The sequence below is a fragment of the Polyodon spathula genome, chromosome 2 (genome assembly GCF_017654505.1).
Source record: "Polyodon spathula isolate WHYD16114869_AA chromosome 2, ASM1765450v1, whole genome shotgun sequence".
Taxonomy (NCBI): domain Eukaryota; kingdom Metazoa; phylum Chordata; class Actinopteri; order Acipenseriformes; family Polyodontidae; genus Polyodon; species Polyodon spathula.
This window is the reverse complement of record NC_054535.1, coordinates 88,715,886-88,733,964: the sequence shown is the minus strand read 5'-3', so window position 1 is coordinate 88,733,964 and position 18,079 is coordinate 88,715,886. Positions and strand designations below refer to the sequence as shown.

The window sequence follows — 18,079 nt, the reverse complement described above, 5'->3', positions numbered from 1 at the left end:
GACAGTGGGTTACTGCAGCTTTAAATGTTACAAGCAGTTGGTTTAGCACTAATTCCCCCATGTTCCATACCAGATTAACATTAACAAACAAATGATCTATAATGTTGAAGCAAAAGGGATTCAGGTAAAAGCTGGTAATGAGGAGAGAAAAGGTATTTAAACTACTCCTTTGATATTTAAACTGAACATGTTCTGGAAGATCTTCTCTGGCAAATATGCATAGCAGGGACCACGTTCACATTCATATGAATAGCTGTAGGCAGCCATTACAGTGATAATGTATTTTTTCAGTAAAAATGAGTTCTGTCTAATATATTCCACTCTCCAGGCTGACACATCTTCAGTCTGCTGGAAAACCATATTAGGCTAGATAAGAACTGTTGTGCTATGAAGATTCTGCTGTGTACAGAATGAGTTCTAGCAATTTGGAATGGAATGTGGAGAAATGCCATCTTCAGCACTGCCCACAGATCATTTCATGCATTGCAGTTTAGAGGAATAGAATAGTCATTCTGATTCCAACCAAAGCAACATAATAGTAATGGGGATTTAAAAAAAATAAAATAAATCACAACATGCACTTCTTTCTATTTACTTGCACAGAATAACACTCGAGAAAAAACTTTAAACATGATATGTATCTCAACCAGTAACAGTAAAGAGAATTCAAACACTGTTAGAGGTATTAGGGATGAACTACACTGTAGAAAATGGAGAATTAGCGAACAAAAACAAAGCACCTCCTGGGGCCTAACGTATGGCATCTCTGATGGAACAGTTTGCACATATGAAGTGAAACAGATGAATTGAAAAAGACCTCAGTAATGGATATGGCTATTTGTTAAAACGATGTAGCTCTGAAACAATCTGCTGCAGTATTTTACAGTAAATACCTCAATTTACAGTAGTATTGTTTTTATAAAATGCATGAAATTGTTGCACATCATACTGTAGTGTACTGCAGTTCTTTGCTGTAAGTATATCAATGTCGTCGTCAGTGTTTAACTTTGGTTACTATATTATAATGCTTTTTTTTCTTACACTAAATAATACATTTTGTATGTAAATGCATTTTTTAGCTACAGGCACTGTACTTCAAAAAGCATCATATTTTATTCTCTGTTCTACATTACCTACAGCGTACACATGCATACATGTCTAAAACGTGTTCATTACTTGCATGTATACATAAATAAGATATCAATTTACAATTACTTTGTTCTTGGAAAGATGTAACAGCAGAGAAGAAACTAACAATAACTTACACATGTGATGGGAACCTAGATAACAATCTGTAATAACTACCACTTGCAAATACATAAATTCACCCTGGACTCCAACTGAGACCATGACTTAGGAGTTGAAATAACTGAACACAGCAGCAGTCACAAGACAGCAGTGCGAAAGCTCCACTAGTCATTTGCCTTTGACAGGGGGAACCTTTCATCGGGTGAGATTTGTGCTTCGTGTGGCTGAGAGCCAGGGGAACCTGCAAAGGCACCACCAGCAGCATTTCAATGCAACAACCTGGAATGAGTTACATAACCTTCCATAGACGATTCATCAGTATGCATACTGAACTGCTGCTTATTATTCAATTCTAATCATAGGGTTTACCACTGAACTGCTGAAGAATCACATATTGTGATCTTCCATAATAAATCAAATACAGCTCAAAGCTGCTGTAATACTAATCCTGTACAATACATTGCCAAAGAGGACAAGAAATGTGTTAGATACATGCTCAGAGCGATAGAAAGTGTGCAGGTGTGCGCACATGTCAGAGACAGACAATTTATAGCTAAGCAAGTCATCATAAAAGAAAAGCTCTCCTACAATTGTGCTGCCTGCTGCAGAATGCTTCTTTTTATAGAAACCTGTAAAACGGTGGGATTTTAATGTAAAGAAATGGGTACCCAAAGGGCCAGTTGTTTCCTTGTCACATCCAAGCACCTCTACCCAGCATCTTTGCTATGGTTTGTACTGAGGACAGGGAGTGTGACACAATCGACGAATGGAAATGTCCATTTTGTTAATGCACCATACTTTTCTTGTTCCTAATGGTTAAGCTGATCCAACTCCTTTCTTATTATTCAACCAGAAGCGTATTAGGATGGGAATAGTGCCTGTTTAACTAAAGTCAGAACTGCAAATCCAGTAGATCTGTTCAAATAACGATATTGAACTGTGCTAATCTAGTTGCACCCATATTTTTACTTGGACAAGCCTAAGTCTTTTAGGATGGTCTATCCTTACACAAAGTTTAATCACCAAAAAGTCCAGTAGTTTGATATTGATGTTGAATGCAATAAACGTTACATTGAGCGCTGCATTGTCATTGATTAGTGCTACAGTAGCCTGAATTGTCCTATTAAGGAATTTATAAACATACCCACATACTTTTTTATCACTAACCCTGGCCACGGGCCTATAAAAAGGGCCTTTGTTCTTTCCAAGCCTGGTGATGAATCTGTGGAGAACCCTCATGGCTGCGTGTGTGAACCAGGGTGAGGAATGCGTTATCACCATGAGTAGACTGGGATAACTACAACTGTAAATACAGGGATTAATGGAAGGGATTGTAACCCACCAGTGCTTTTCTGAGTGTGTGCAGGGCAGTAGGTTCCTGGAGCGGACTCCTCCTTTTAGTGGAGGTAGTGTTCGGACGCTTGTAGGCCAGCTTTTGTTATGTTAGTTGTATTTTTACTGGGTTTTGTTTTGCTTTTTTGTATTTATTATTTTTGTGTGTAGGTCCTTCGGCACTGGGTTTTACCATTGTTGATACTATTGCAAATAGGAATTGTACAAACACTGTCAATAAAACCTCTGCGCTTGCGAGGCATTGCAATGTCAACCACCGTGTCTGTCTGGTCAGTCAGAGGATACCCTTTCACACCATTGTATCTGTTGTATTCTGTTATGGTTTTAAGAATTAAAACATGCAGTATTGGATATAAATGAATGTTTCTCTCCACAGCAGTTTGGTTGCTAAGCATTGTTAAGCACAGTAATCATGCTTTCAAAATAAATTCATCAGGAGCACCTGGCATAATGAAGTCTAATGCATGAACAACAGATGATCTGTGTGTTACTTTGCAATAGAAATGCACTAGTAATACAATTGCTTTTAAGGTTGACGGTGTGTATATATATATATATATATATATATATATATATATATATATATATATATATATATATATATATATACTTAGAGGTAAAAAGTTTCAAAACCACAATCTTGAGGTCTTGGAGACCGTGTAAGTAGGTACGTGGTCTAGTCAGATCCTGTTCAGAGGAAGTAAAAAAGCAAGGTTCTTCTAGGAAAGTACTAGTCAGTACATATTGTTTTTTAAAATGAAAAACATTTTATACAGCCATGGAATTTGGGGTAAATGGTGGATTCATTTCAACCTGGGAGAAATTATTTCTGAAATTCAACCCTTTACTGAGTTTTTCCTCAATTCATCTTCAGTAATGTTTTAATTACAAAAGAGCGATTCCCTTGAGACTAAAAATGATCTTTTTGCAAAGAGCATCTGCAATTAGAGATAATTCTATTTTAGAATAAGGTTTTAATATTTAATCATACTCATAGAAAAATCGGTGTTTGGTTTAGCTGTATGACAGTTTAAATTGATTTGTATTACATTTGTTCTAATAGGAATGGCTAGCCACTAAATAAAAAAAGAAAAAAAACAAAACTGATTTACAATAAGCCTGTAAGCATTTTCATGACTGACCCAGTTATTACAGAAAAGGGTGTGCCATTGGCCAGTTCTCTGCTTTGGTATCAGTATCTTAACTTAGCACTTTGTCCTCTCAGTTCCTTGTAAATGCTACACTTTTCACAACGAATGATCTTGTGATGCTCTTTCCCACTTGCAGTGTCTATAAAGCTGACGACCAGACACAAAAACAAAACTTACACATGTGGTCAAATCTATTAGCTCTTGTCAGTTTTAGCGATATCTCTATACAGTATGAAATCACAATTCATAAAATGTCTTCAGACAGAAAAAACAGGTCTAGTCCTTATAAACAACCACCTGGTACTGTAGGTCACTAACCTTTTGTTCTTGAAGCACCGGTTACCTTCCCCTTCGGGTACTTTATTGCAAACAGCTATTTATTTTTCTTGTCTTTTGTGTTCCTTCAGTTGGTGTTCCAATCTTACTCCTTATTCAATGTCGTCTCATATCTCTGTTAAACATTATCTGGATCAAGTCTGATGCCTAATGCAGCGTGCTTCTTTTGATCTCCCTTCCACAGATATTTGTTGCTCCTGTTATACTTAATTAGCCAGTCTCATATGCAACGCAAGCACACATCTTACTTAACGGTGGCTTGTTGCCACAGCTGCCCTCAGCTCCTAATGACAACCAGTGAATCAATCTAGCAAGAACCTCTTAGACATGACACTGATTCTGATAGCTCTTTCCAGAAACGCAGCTGTAAGCAGCTGTTACTGCAATTGCAGTAAAAACAACTTCTAAGAGCTGTTAGAACAAAGAGTGTAATGCAAGAACATAAATTTATCCTCCCTTTTCAAGCTACTGAAGCTTTTAGGTGAGACCCCATTCTGGGAAGTTTCTACTTCCAATGCCGTGACTTTTAGCAAGGCATGCAAAAGTGTTCTAGATTACAGATGAAAACACAGCGGTTAAGTAAACCAAATACTGTACATTCATTTGGGCAAATACTGCTAGTCAAATACAATGAATGTTGAGAATATACTTGTGATTTCCTTTCTATTCAAATCAAAAACGTATCAATTTATTCTTTCTTAGGTGCTTTTGTGCATGTGATATATTTTGATCAGATATCAACTGAAAAACACATGCGACACAAACTGTTGCAGCCTGCCTATGCATCCCTGTTTATGGGTTTCTTTTCTCCCTTCAACGCCCATGAAATTGAGATTACAGAGTATCTTTGGCTAACACATACAGCCAACTTCCACTGAGAGACTGATAGCAAGATTGGGTAAGTCACAGCCAGCAGAATAGCTTGTGTGTTTCCACACACTCACAGATCCACCTGCTGCTTGCTGTTCCATTCAGGACAATTCAATTCTACAGTTGCATCCCTGGTCTACTTTTTCCAGTAAGGAGGTCAGCTGCATGCGGTGTTACGCTGCCTAGGCAACGGGATGCAACTTGGAGCATTGCATGCGTTGACCAGCAAAACAAGAAGATGTGAAAAGATTGCTTACATGCAGCCCTGTGTGTATTTCATATTCTTAAAAATGTTGTAGAATTAAAAAAAACAAAACAAAAAAAAAAAACATAAATTCCGGGGCATGCTATGTCTGTATAGACATCAATACATTACTGATGTTACCCAATCAACAATAGCATTTACTCTAGTGGCAGTTCTAAAGAATCATTGAGGACAGGGCACGTATCTCTCCAGAACACTTACAAACTTCTCACACCTGGCTACACATGGTGGCCCTATACCCTAACGATAGCTTGTTACAGAGGATGTTTACCTCAAACACTGATTAAAATGTTTTAAAAAATGTATATAATTATTATGCCATTAGAGAATTATGCATAACTCCACTGTTTGTTTTTCAATAAGAAATACAGTACCAATCTGATTTAGGACGACTTAGGATTATTGTACAGTTTAAACAAATGCTAGAAATAGGATCACTGGTAAAATCTGATGAACACAGCAGGGAAAAAGTCTTAAGAATCCTTTCAGCACCATGCATGATTGATACCAGAAAAACATATGCAGATTTTGTTCATCATTAGTTAAGAAACCTTAGTTGCTAAAGAGTTACATGAAATGGAATGTTTTGTCCTATTCTGCTGTACCATTCATGTAAAGGTGCCTAACTTTTATAAACGCAATAATAACCATGTATACCTGAAACCATTCACCTTGGGTCAGGACAACCAGTCCTGCTTTTGTAGAAAGTAAAACTTGAAAAACAGGTGTCCAAAAAGAATGTTTAGCAACACAATACCTGTAAAGAGCCTTTCTGTAAACAAGCTGAGTGGTAAAAACTCTTATTATATCATTAATTCTAAGAACTCCTCACTACAGTTAGAACACTGGGTTTACAACAACAATGACATCACAATAAGTTTACTCTAACATAATAAAGCCTACTTATGTACTCATTCTTCTCTGTATTAGTATTTTACTATTGTTGCTATAATGCCACTAATTAGATACAATGTGTGGAGAAGTATACATTTTGATTAGAAATGTCTCATTCTTCAGTTTTAAAGACTGTAATAAGAGATTTCACAGTTGCACATGTTTACTTTAATTTATTGCCTAGATCAGAGGCAATCTATGGTCCTTGAAAAATTAGGCTAATGAAACCCCACACACCAAAACCATTAATCTACATCTCACTTGTTAGTTAAGGTAGGATATAATCTGCTGCTTGTACATTAACTGAATATTTAAAAAAAAAATGCAAATTAGTGATTTACAGTAAATTACATTGGGGAAATGACAAGGAACTTGGTTTAAGCTGACACACTATTCTCAGAAGAACCAATGTCACCTTTGCACTACAAGAGTTCTGTGCCAGCTTTCCAATAATGATGCTATTATTGTCATTGTTTGTTAAAACTGTTACATTTCAATGATGCTATTATTGTCATTGTTTGTTAAAACTGTTACATTTCAATGATCTCATCAGCATCAGATCTAAATATTGCCACATTTTAACTTGATACACGTCCTGTTGGTGTTAAAGCTGCTAAAACACACTATTGTAAATCCACAGAATATAACAGTTCACACAGCTCTGACTGACATACCGAAACCAACACAATTACAGTATTACATTCATAAAGCACACTCAACGACACAACAATTGTTGAAGGCCATGATTTTGCACTTTTTCGGCCTGTGACAGGGTCTTCCTCGGGTCACACGCGTGGGTAGCCGCTGTTCAAGCATACAGAGAGACTGAGGTTGGTGTTGAAACGCCGGCACAGGCGCGCAGGATTTATTAACAACAAAAAGAAAGTGAAAGTAAAATAAAGGCGGTCATGTGACGTTACCAGCGATGGTAACGCACAGAGGACAGATACAGAAAACCGTACAAAAAGTGCAAAATAAAACACAATACCCCAAACTATAACTCAAAAGGTGCCGTGAAAACGGCAGGCCTTGCAGCAGCCCCGATCACAGCGATCGCCATGCTTTTATACTGACGCTCCGTTGAGACACGCCCACCTGCCTGCTGGAACAGCTGATTGCTTTCAGCTGCTGCTCCACGCAGACAGGTAATCGTCCCCAGCGGAGCGCCACAGCAGCTAAACAATTAAATCAATATTAACAATTAACACAAAAACATACAATAAACTACATATTCCATTGTGCAAGGCTTAAGCTTTGCCACACGGCCCCACATGCTTTTTTCCCTTTCAGGTTAGAACTCAGTACAAGCTATGCCCTCCTGCTTTACTCAAACTGTAACAAGCAGAGAGGTCACTGGGGGGGCGCAATACCCATGGTCCAACATTGAGGAGAGTGGTGTACCTTCAGAGATGTTTCAAAATAGGAAGACTTGTTGAAAAGTTGAACATATATCGTTCTGCAAAGGACAGATGCGCATAGCAACTCAGTTATCAATGGCTGTGAAAATGACACCATGGGCCATATTTTCAAAGCATTTACTCTAGTCTTTAATTAACTCCTACTTTTTCAAACAGAGATAATGTTACATTAATGTAACCAAATGAGAAACAACCAACTTGAGGGTGTTGAGAGACTTTGTACTATATTGCCTAGTTGTTTGGTTTTGGCTTTGCCATATATCCACCCAAAAAACAGGGGTTCATCTGAAGACTGCGGTAAACGCCCCAAACGTGTTCATGTGCTGCACTTTATATTTAAGATGTACAGTAGAATTATGTTAACGAAAAGGCCATTGATTTGTTTCCACCTGACTTTCCAGGTTAACAACTTAATGGTGCATAGTGCTCAAGAACCAGGCTTGAAATACTGTACCTGCTTGCAATGGCGACCCCTGCCCTGTTTATTTAAGTAAACTCAACAGCTTTTTTAAAGAAACCTAAAAACTACATTTGAAATGATCATAAATTAGCACCATATTATTTTTAGCCGTAAAGTAAATCCAGAATGCAGCCATTTATACCTGTAACACAAGCACTATTTACCTATAGTATGCAGTTTACCTTTAAAAAAAAAAAAAACACACACAATGTGGTTATTGAACTGGATCAGAATACATTTCCCACAAACAAAGGAACAGAGGCACTGTATAAATATACTCTTTTTCCTATTCTTTTTTGCTGCTGTAATTTAATGGCACACAAATTACAAGAAGAGTTGTTAGTACTCTGACCACATTGCATGAGAAAAAAGCCACTTTGTTTTGCATATTTGCCAATACACTGCTGCACTAGACTTCATTTGTTAACAGCCAGACAGTGCACAGTAGCCTCTGTTGATACTCAAGCAGGTCCCATGACTTATTCTTAGAAGCTCTGACATCTGACATTTTAAAATGAACTCAAAAGCTAATTGGATACATTAATACAGGTTGCTTATTAGTCCCAATTGGTCTGCTGTATTTGTTTTGTATTAGACTTTTCATTTGATTTTCCTTTTATCTTTCTCTGTAATATAATCAGAAACCTTCAGAATGCAGTCCAGCTGTTCTTGTCCTCCAAACATATGTCGACATTTTGTCTTTTTACAGAATATCACATATGTTTCAATCTTCAGATGTGTATTAAAACTCAAGTGTGAGAAACTTAAAGACTACAAATGTAGAGTGGTTTGAAGGGGATGTATATAGGTGGGTGGTGGGTGTTCTGTTAGATTAAGGGAGGAGCAGGGTTGTTATGTTGTTGTGTTATGTTGGGAGGGGATTGTTAAGTGGGATGTGCAAGATGAGTGGCTGAGTCGTGGGTTGCATGAGCGAGAGTGTCTGTGAGTGGGGGAGCCCAAGTAGATGGACGCCTCTTAGGTGGGGATGGGCCCAAGGCTATAAAGGTTTGAGCAGGGCTGCTAGTAGGGTCTTGCAGACGGGAGTTTGTGTGTTCCGGAATGAGAAGAGAATCAGTCTGCTTGGTTTTGTTATTTTACTACCATTTCACCTTCCTTTGCTTTTATTTATTATTTTAATTGTAAAATAAATTCGGCTTGAGGTTTTTGAAAATGACATCTTTTTCGGCCTCCATATATATATACCTTATTTACATAAGGTTACTGAAGTTAAAAACCTGAAAAACGTAAAGACAAACCTGAAAAAGTTAACAAAAGAGAAAAAAGGAGAATTTCATGAAGCATTTTATTATCAATGTCTCCTACAGCTCTATTGGAAGCAAAACAGAATGTGCATGTAAAAAAAGAGTGCTTCAAAGTTTATATCTAACTTTCATTTGCCCTACATGATAGCAGGACCCTCACAAGAGGACTGGATGAACTTTTCAGAATATAAGGTTTGGTGGCCTGATGAAAGCCCTGAAAAAAAACAGTGAATGGGGTGTGGTGAGCAGATCTAGTTGGTGGGGAAACAGATTACCATAATAAAAGTTTAGTAGCTTTCCACGTGTAGTATAATTAAGTAAGTAAGTAACCCCCCAAAAAACGTACTATTAACTTGCTTGTTAAGCATCAGATCTAAAATGTTTTGGCAGTCTCACCCTTTTCTGAAGCATAAAAAGATTGCTATCATCAGAACGTATTACATTAATCACATTCTGTGTTGTGCATATTTTACAAATTAATGTTCCTACTGTACTAAACCTGTAGACTTTCCATTAAAACACCATGTTCTGTCAATAGAAATTACTTTTTTTTTTTAAACTGTTTTTTAACTGTTTTTTTTTTCTTTCAAAATAAACTCTGGAACTAGACCCCTACCACTGATGCACACTCAAGTAGGTATGTAGGACTGATCAAAGTCTGAGTGATAAATCTAGGAGGCCTTTGATTTATTGCAGAGGAGTGCTCCCAGTAAGATCACATGACACTTTCTGGACTGGATAGCAAAGTAAAAAGCACGCAGTAAGAAAACAAAACCCAACATCAGTAAGATCACATGACACCTGGATTGTTAGCAAAGTAAAAAGCATGCAGTAAGAAAACAAAACCCAACATCAGTAAGATCACATGACACCCGGACTGTTAGCAAAGTAAAAAGCATGCAGTAAGAAAACAAAACCCAACACTACCTTTTCAATTTTGCCAGCTGTTTTGTTCAAGTATATTACACTTGTTTAAGGAGTCAGTGAAACATGGCAAATCTCAGATGCTGCCTAGAACCACCAGTTACTAGTAAGCTGCATACAACTCCTCTGTGAAAGCAAACTACAGTGTAACTAAAACAGCCAAGTAGAAATCCATTACTGTAGAAGGTTTAGCTTCCTTCCTTCCTTCCCGCCATTGCATTCCTTTGACCTAGATACAACACAATGGCTTAATCTGTTCATTTAACAATATTGTATTACATTTCTAATATTTTTATAACATATATATATTAAATATCTAATATATTTATAGCACAGACTTTCAACTACTGAAAACCCTCTACTGATACCACTGGTTGACAGTCAAATAATCTGATAAATTCCATGATGTTTTTTTAATTTATTTATATATTGGATAATTCATCAATATCAAGTATTGATGACTTAGGAGATTAAAAGCCTGCACACTGATTTGGTTCTCAACCCTAATTTAATAATAATAATAATAATAATAATAATAATAATAATAATAATAATAAAACAAGTACATTTCTTATTGTACCTTGCACACCAAATCCTGTAATGTTCACACAACAGTGAATGATTAAATATTATGTCTATCAAACAGTTACATGGAATTGTCCATAAGGTCTTTAAAGTTATTCCCCCCCCCCCCTTCAGGAAAATGCTAGTTTATGTATGCTTTTAAAACACATTTTCTATTGGTTCTGCATATGTTCTCACAGCAGAGCCAAGCAACAACAATGTCATCATTTGCATAGCTTCCTATCTTTTTCATGCAGTTTTATACACAGTAATGACGACTGCAATAAAGAAAGGCCTCTGGTTCCAGCTTGCACAAGCTATCAACTTTGCTAACACCAGCTCAGAATAGAAGGCCTGCACCAGAAGAAAATAATATTTACATACAGATAGGCAACAATACTATCACCTTGGTGACCGCTCCAAGTCAGGATACTTTGCATCTGTTGCTTTCCTTGCCAAACCAACCAACCTGATCTTTGCATGGCTAGCTAGTTAATCTGTGAAACAGGAACTCCCTTACTGCCTGTTCCCTCAAGTTTTACATCATGCCAAACAGGCCCTGGTTGAAAGCCTGACCACACCCTTATTGTTTTAAGGTGTTTAGTATCATGTACTTTACAATAACTACAATTATTTTAAAAGAGATGAGACTTCAGCAATGGTTTTAGAGATTAAAGGGATTGTAAAGTACAGTGCCATTAACTGAATCAAGTTGCTCAAAACCTTTTTTTTTATTTATCTTTCCAGCAAGAAACTACTAAACGGGTGTTCAAATTCCTATAGATACTCTGGCACTTCTACCACCTTAGTATTTCTCTTGGATTTGTCTGATGAAATAGTTTTTCAGACATTCTTTACAGTGAAACAAATAGTCACATCCTGGATAACAACAGATTTGTTTTAGTGAATACAAGGGTAGTAGCTCATATCAACTAAGACAAAATCAAAGTGTGCCTCTGCAAACCAAGAAGCAAGCAGACTGTAGCACAGTGAAATAGAAGGGCTTACACCAACAAGAGATATTCCACTCACAAGTGGTACTGTCAAATTTGTAATTTAACATATATTTTTGTATGCCCACATAATTACATGGGAACATTTTTTTTTAATCCGATAATAGCGGCATTATATTATTTTAAGGAAGCTTCTAACTGTGACCAATAAACTAAATACCAGCATGTGAAACTTGCCATAAAGTTTCTCAAATGTTACATCTTTAAAAAAAAAAAAGCTCTGTGAGTCAGATTCCAGGATTGCTGGTCTGTGTGGCACCCAATTCTACCACCAGTCACAGGAAGGATAAGCCACACTGTCATGGGCAAAACACCTATACCTTTGCCTATATTTAGCACTAAATAAAAATGATGTGTTTGTAAAGAAAACCAAGTACAGGATCTGCTGTGTCACCATCTTTGAACAAGTTAATAAGTCTGATAAGAGCTCATCTGACAAAGGACTTCATCCCTTGAGATAAACATTAAAAAGGCGCAATTAAATCAAGCTCTGTGGAATCCATCTGTTGCATTTATAACATACTAGGTGTCACATAAAATGTGGAAAATGATTACTAGCAATACCTTAAGAGTTGAGGAAGCCAAAATCAGTCATGTTCTGGAACAGTGCATGCTTTTTGTGGGTCAATTATGCAGACAAGAACTAAATTCTTTACTGAATATGACAGCCATGAAGCACTCAAAACTATTTTTTGTATAACATTATTATTATTATTATTATTATTATTATTTATTATTATTATTATTATTATTATTATTATTATTATTATTAATTTCTTAGCAGGGCCACTTGCAGTTGTATACAAATAATAATAAGAGCAAACACAAAACACAGTACGATTTGATATTGGGGCAGTTCAAGAGCGGGTAACAGTGTTGATAGTTACATCAGGGTTAGATATGAGTGCAGGTGAATACAAAACACTACAGATTGGGTTAAGTGCAGGATTAAGTACAGGATTAAATACAGTAAACTAGGGAGCAGATAAGTGCAAGTTAAAGTGCATTTAATACAGTTTTATGGCACCACACAGTATCTCGCTTACAAGTGTATTTTTTTCCATGCACAAGTGGCTTTGGTTTTGTATATTGTATTGTTTCCTGAAAAATGACTATCATTTGTTTTAATTACTAAAGAGAAATATTCCCGTTACAGTATGTTAATTAATGCATTCTTCTTGTCATCACATCCTGGTGACTTTGAATAATTCAGAAGTTTCAAACTCCCCAAGCACTCTTAAACATGTCTTCTCACTAAGTGTACCTGGTAGACCAGAGTGCGACTAATAAAGTTTCCTCAGCAAAATATCTGAATAATACAAAACAGAGGTAAAACCAAAACCACCGATCTTGAAGGCACCCTTCTTGTACTTTGTTTCGAGAAGAACAGCACTACTGCTATTTAAAGAACTTTAAAACGAACACCGAGGCTATGATAAGCAATCATAACCAATCATTTATTCTGCTTAGATTAAGCCTCATTTTAACAAAGGAACTACAGTAGTCACATCAAGTCAGAAGCCAGATATTAGTTTTAGATTTAAACTACAGCTCATTTTCCACCTAAACAGAGTTTCCCGTGGTGTCTTGCATTGTGAGAATCCAGTATAAAGTTACTTCTGTTCTGAATCCTCTCTTTTTTTTACTCTGATGGCAACCACTCTAGAAAGAGATTTGCATTACAATTAATCTCATTGTTACTGGATATGTAATGGTTGTATGAAGCATGAAGGGTGGTTCCCATATAAGAAATACAATATTATGCTATAGTATGGGGATAAAATGTTACAGTTTAATAGAAAACTACAATGTTAAAAAAAAATCCAAATTAGAGGAAAAATGTGGCAGTTTAAGTGTAACAGACAAAATAATATGTACACTGACAAATTTACATAAAGTTAATAATAAACTATTTTACTGATGTTTTTAAACAGTACATATACTACATTAATTACAATATAACCAGCACTCCCACAAGTATGCACATTTTTTAATTAAGAATAATGACCCGAGTCACAGGGTCAGTTGTACGCAGGGGCCAGCAACAATCGAAACAACTTTATAAATCCAATTCCTGTCCCGGTTAACAAATTCAATCAATAACTTTAGTTGTGAGAAGAACATATGAGCTGGAGACAGACACAGCAGTAAAAGAACAACCTACATATACTGGGCCTATAGCTATTAGTCTATTTTAATTCACAATCTTAAGGGAAAGTTAAGATAAAAATATTCTTTGTGAGCACAGTAACAGTTCTAGCATCTGCTTCCCCTTTCCTGGAGACAAAATGAAATCCTTCTGCCTTTGCATGTATAGCTGTTTCCTGGGAAATTCAGCCTTGGCTTGGGAGCATTGCAACTGAACATCTTGGTTATTATTGCTGTTTAGCTGTGTGCTAACCTCGTTCCAGCCTCATAAAACCTGTTTATAGATTATATTTTGTCAGTAAAACCAGGTTTGTACAAATTTGGATAAACCTACACCATTTTCAGGATGCAGATCTAAAAAAAAAATCCAAACAACCCACATTATTTACATATTTAAAACCCTTTTCCCATGTAAAATAAATTTTTTTAAAAATCTGACAGTCACTAATGTTTATTTTATACAGTATCTACAGTTGCTACGCTTACTAAAATTAACTGACTTAGCCCAACCCAATGCCTTGAGTAACAAAAACAACTAAGCTATCTAAATATGGATGAAACAAAAAGAATGACCTGATGACTAAAAAAAGTTATTTGCTTCTAAAATATACACATTACACAGTATAAAAGAAATAGACTGTATAGACTATAGTATTGGACATAAAACAAAACATTATTTTTTTGTTGAACAATTTGAAATCAATTTTGACCCAATTTTCTATCTAATTTGAAATACTTAATTCTAATGTCCCCTCACTTCTACAACCTGTGATCTTACTGCCAAACCAATTGGCTCATTTTACCCAGTAAACTAAGTGGATGCACAAGGTGAGTTTGGTAGGGTTTCTAGACATTACTGCCTGACAGTTAGTCTTCCATCAGTTTGTGAACACATCTCAGGCACTGGACATTCCTATATGAGCTTTAAAATACAAAAATGTCAGTGACTGTTGCATTATTGGGAAATTTATACTGTGAATACCCTTTCACTTTATTTCTTTCCTTTACAATGGTCATGATTCAAGAGCAGTGTCTGCAGGCAAGTCGTGAACACTGTATCTGCCAAACACCTGCTATTACTATTAGCAATCTTTTCCAGTACACGTCAGCAAGGTGAGCTTAGTGAGCAAAGAATGTCCAGCCTTTAATACAGATCTATACTAACATATCCTTATACTGCTGGGTCCAAAGCTTCTCCATGACCGGTATTGATGTTATCATGGCAAGTGCTGGGATTTGCAATGAGGACTGTCAGGGAACATTTCTCAACATTAAATGCCAGTTTTTCAAGTACCATCAAGTTCCATGCAGAGTACTGATTAAGCTTATCACTTGGGGCCTTTGCTCACATGACTGCCCAGACTACTGTTTTACTTTACTTACTGCATCACGGGGTGATGTAAGAGGTCATGTGGAAGTACAGATCTTTGATTTGGGGTACATGGAAACGGAAATGATCTGTCAGTATTCCAGTTTGACAGTTAAATGGAAATTTCACGCCGAGCACCTACAACTGGAACTCATGGACTAGAACTTGAGGTTAATTACACTCAAGGATATGAAAGGGAATTTTTGTTGGGGAAAGAGCTGACATTTCTAACTAGTACCAGTATCTGTCTATTCATCAAACCTGTGCTTTCTTTATTATATATCTGTACCCATAGTGGGGGATAATATGTGATACTTTGCTTATACCTAAAGAACCATCTGTCCTATTGTATTGAAACGTCTTAGTGACCTTTTTTAGCACAAGTTATTGATCATAAAATCAAGGTATACAGAGGCTGTCTAAAACATTGGGGAAACTAAACAAACGTTTAGCAGACCACTTTGTGAAACATTTACGATGCATTCAAATCGACACCACTACATTTCCAGCAGCTTGACATTTTACCAATTACAATCACACCGCTGAAGACATTACCATCTGTGGGAGCTGTCTGTGGAACAAATGCTGCTCAGAAACAAAGGGAACATGAATTCATCTTCAAACTAGGAACCTTGGAACCTATCCACTGAATTCTTGAAAAATACTGCACTGTGCTTGCTTTTCTTTCTACACAGCAGAAGAAGGGCTTTGGTCCAAAGTGTCCAGAAATAAATGCTTTTGTAAACATTTGAAGCTTTAGTGTACATCCAAAAAAAACTATTTTTTTTTTCAATTTTGTACACTGCGGCTATACCGTTTTATATATATATATATATATATATATATATATATATATATATATATATATATATATATATATATATATATATATAGACACACACACACACACGCACACACACGCACACACACACACAATGTGTCCACATGTGATGAAACTTCCTTTGGACCTTCTTCAGCACAGCTATTGGATGTGTAATTATATGCTATACACATTTGTATTAAAGTTGAATGCAATCATTCTAGGTGTTTTCTTGTCTCATACTAGGTCATATATTAGAAGAGTACATTGCTTCACCCGCACTCACTGAACATACTCTGACTGTCTGAATAGATTGGACATCTCTTATTTTCACAGTGCATCCTTTAAAAAAAAATAATAATAATCAATGTAAAACATTTGTCTGCATGTCATGACAACACGACTGTTATAATTTTCTTATATCAGCTACGTAACGTATTACAGCAACATATTACAGTGAGCGTTTTAAGGGTTAAACGTTATTTTTTGTTTCCCTTTACAGTTCACAACACTTAAAGTTTAACCGAACAAAAGACCCAATGATTATGTTACCACTCCTCACTACACCTGCAGACTTGTCTCTGTTGCCACATAAATACAGGTATAAAAAAAAAAACAAAACAAAACAAAACAAAACCTTTAGACAAAACAATAACACTGCAGCTGCACAACAGAACACCTTTCTATAGCCTAGGAGAAGGCAGGTAGTCGTGAATCCAGGTGTCACTTTACCAGAATCAATATACAACGCGGAATTTCAGAGGCTGGCAAAATCCCACAGCTCGGTAAAATACTTAGCTCTTGATCTATGCATATGAATCATTAAGCAAATGTTATTATGACCACCCAATAGCTATTAATAGGTACGTGCATAGCAAATACATTTCCAAGACAACAACAAGTAACTCATGCAATGTTTAAATACTGTACAACCTGCATTCACTACACATTTGAGTTTTCTATAGATAACTGAAGTGCTTCTCAATGCATCACCACCCTGCAGTGCTACGTCATTTTACACCAACAAATAGTCAAAACAGATTAGTAGCAGATAGCTAACCCCCCCCCCCAATTTGTGTCTTTTTAATGACAGTAACTCGGCATCTCACAAACTGAGTACGAACTATGTCCCGTGATTATGTTAAATATTTTGCGAGTAAAACCGTAAAACCACACAACAGACCAAGCCTAATCCCTATATCCTTCTGTCTTCAAGGTAACCCCCCTCACACCAGTAGCGTACTGTATTTGTTGTACTATAGCATAGGCAGTAATGACAGGTCTATCGAATATGTCTAGATCTATGCAGGTAGGTGAGGAAGTATTGTGATATTTTCTGTCAGCAACGGTTACTATGATTAAAGCAAAACATACAGACAAGTTTACCTGATGCGGTGATTCTAAAGCCAATGATTATTTTCAGGAGGTGCAGTCACTTCCAATAAAATCGGTTAAAATTATCCCACCAAGGTGGCATATATGATATATGCCAGTCGAAAGACTCCAGCACACATACCGCATCCCATTCAGTTCACTGAGACACTATTCGTTTAAGAAATAGCACACTCGCAGGCGTGAGCCGGACTCCGCCCTCTCTGCGCTTACTGGAGATTTCAAGCGTTACTTCAGTATGGCAAGCCGTTTTAACATTTACTCCTTAATTGCTGATATCAAAAATGTACGACAGATAGTGATATCAAGAATTGAATTTTTGATATCCCCAACTGAATTGTTGATAGCAAGAACTGAATTGTTGATATCAGCAATTAAGGATTAAATGTTAAAACTGCTTGCCATAAGGGACAACGAGCACTCGCTGCACATTGCATCCTGCAGGCTGCTGGTGGTTTAGCTAGTAACAGGATGTGGGTGAAGCCTGCTGACAAACAAGGTTTTAATCTACAGTAATGATGGACACCGTGCATTATATTGCTTTGTCAGCGTTTTGTGTTTTAGCCTATTTGCTGCGCTGTATCGACACTAT

The 18,079-nt window shown here is 36.6% G+C and overlaps 1 protein-coding gene across 1 annotated transcript in view; it reads right to left on the bottom strand.

The window, feature by feature from the left end:
• Positions 1-17,663, bottom strand: part of LOC121303162 (phosphatidylinositol 4-phosphate 5-kinase type-1 beta-like) — a 44,504-nt gene extending 26,841 nt beyond the window's left edge. The window contains exon 1 of the mRNA XM_041233676.1: positions 17,482-17,663. The gene's annotated coding sequence lies outside the window, so the exon portion shown is untranslated. The remainder of the gene's footprint in view (positions 1-17,481) is intronic.
• Between the last annotated feature and the right edge of the window lie 416 nt (positions 17,664-18,079).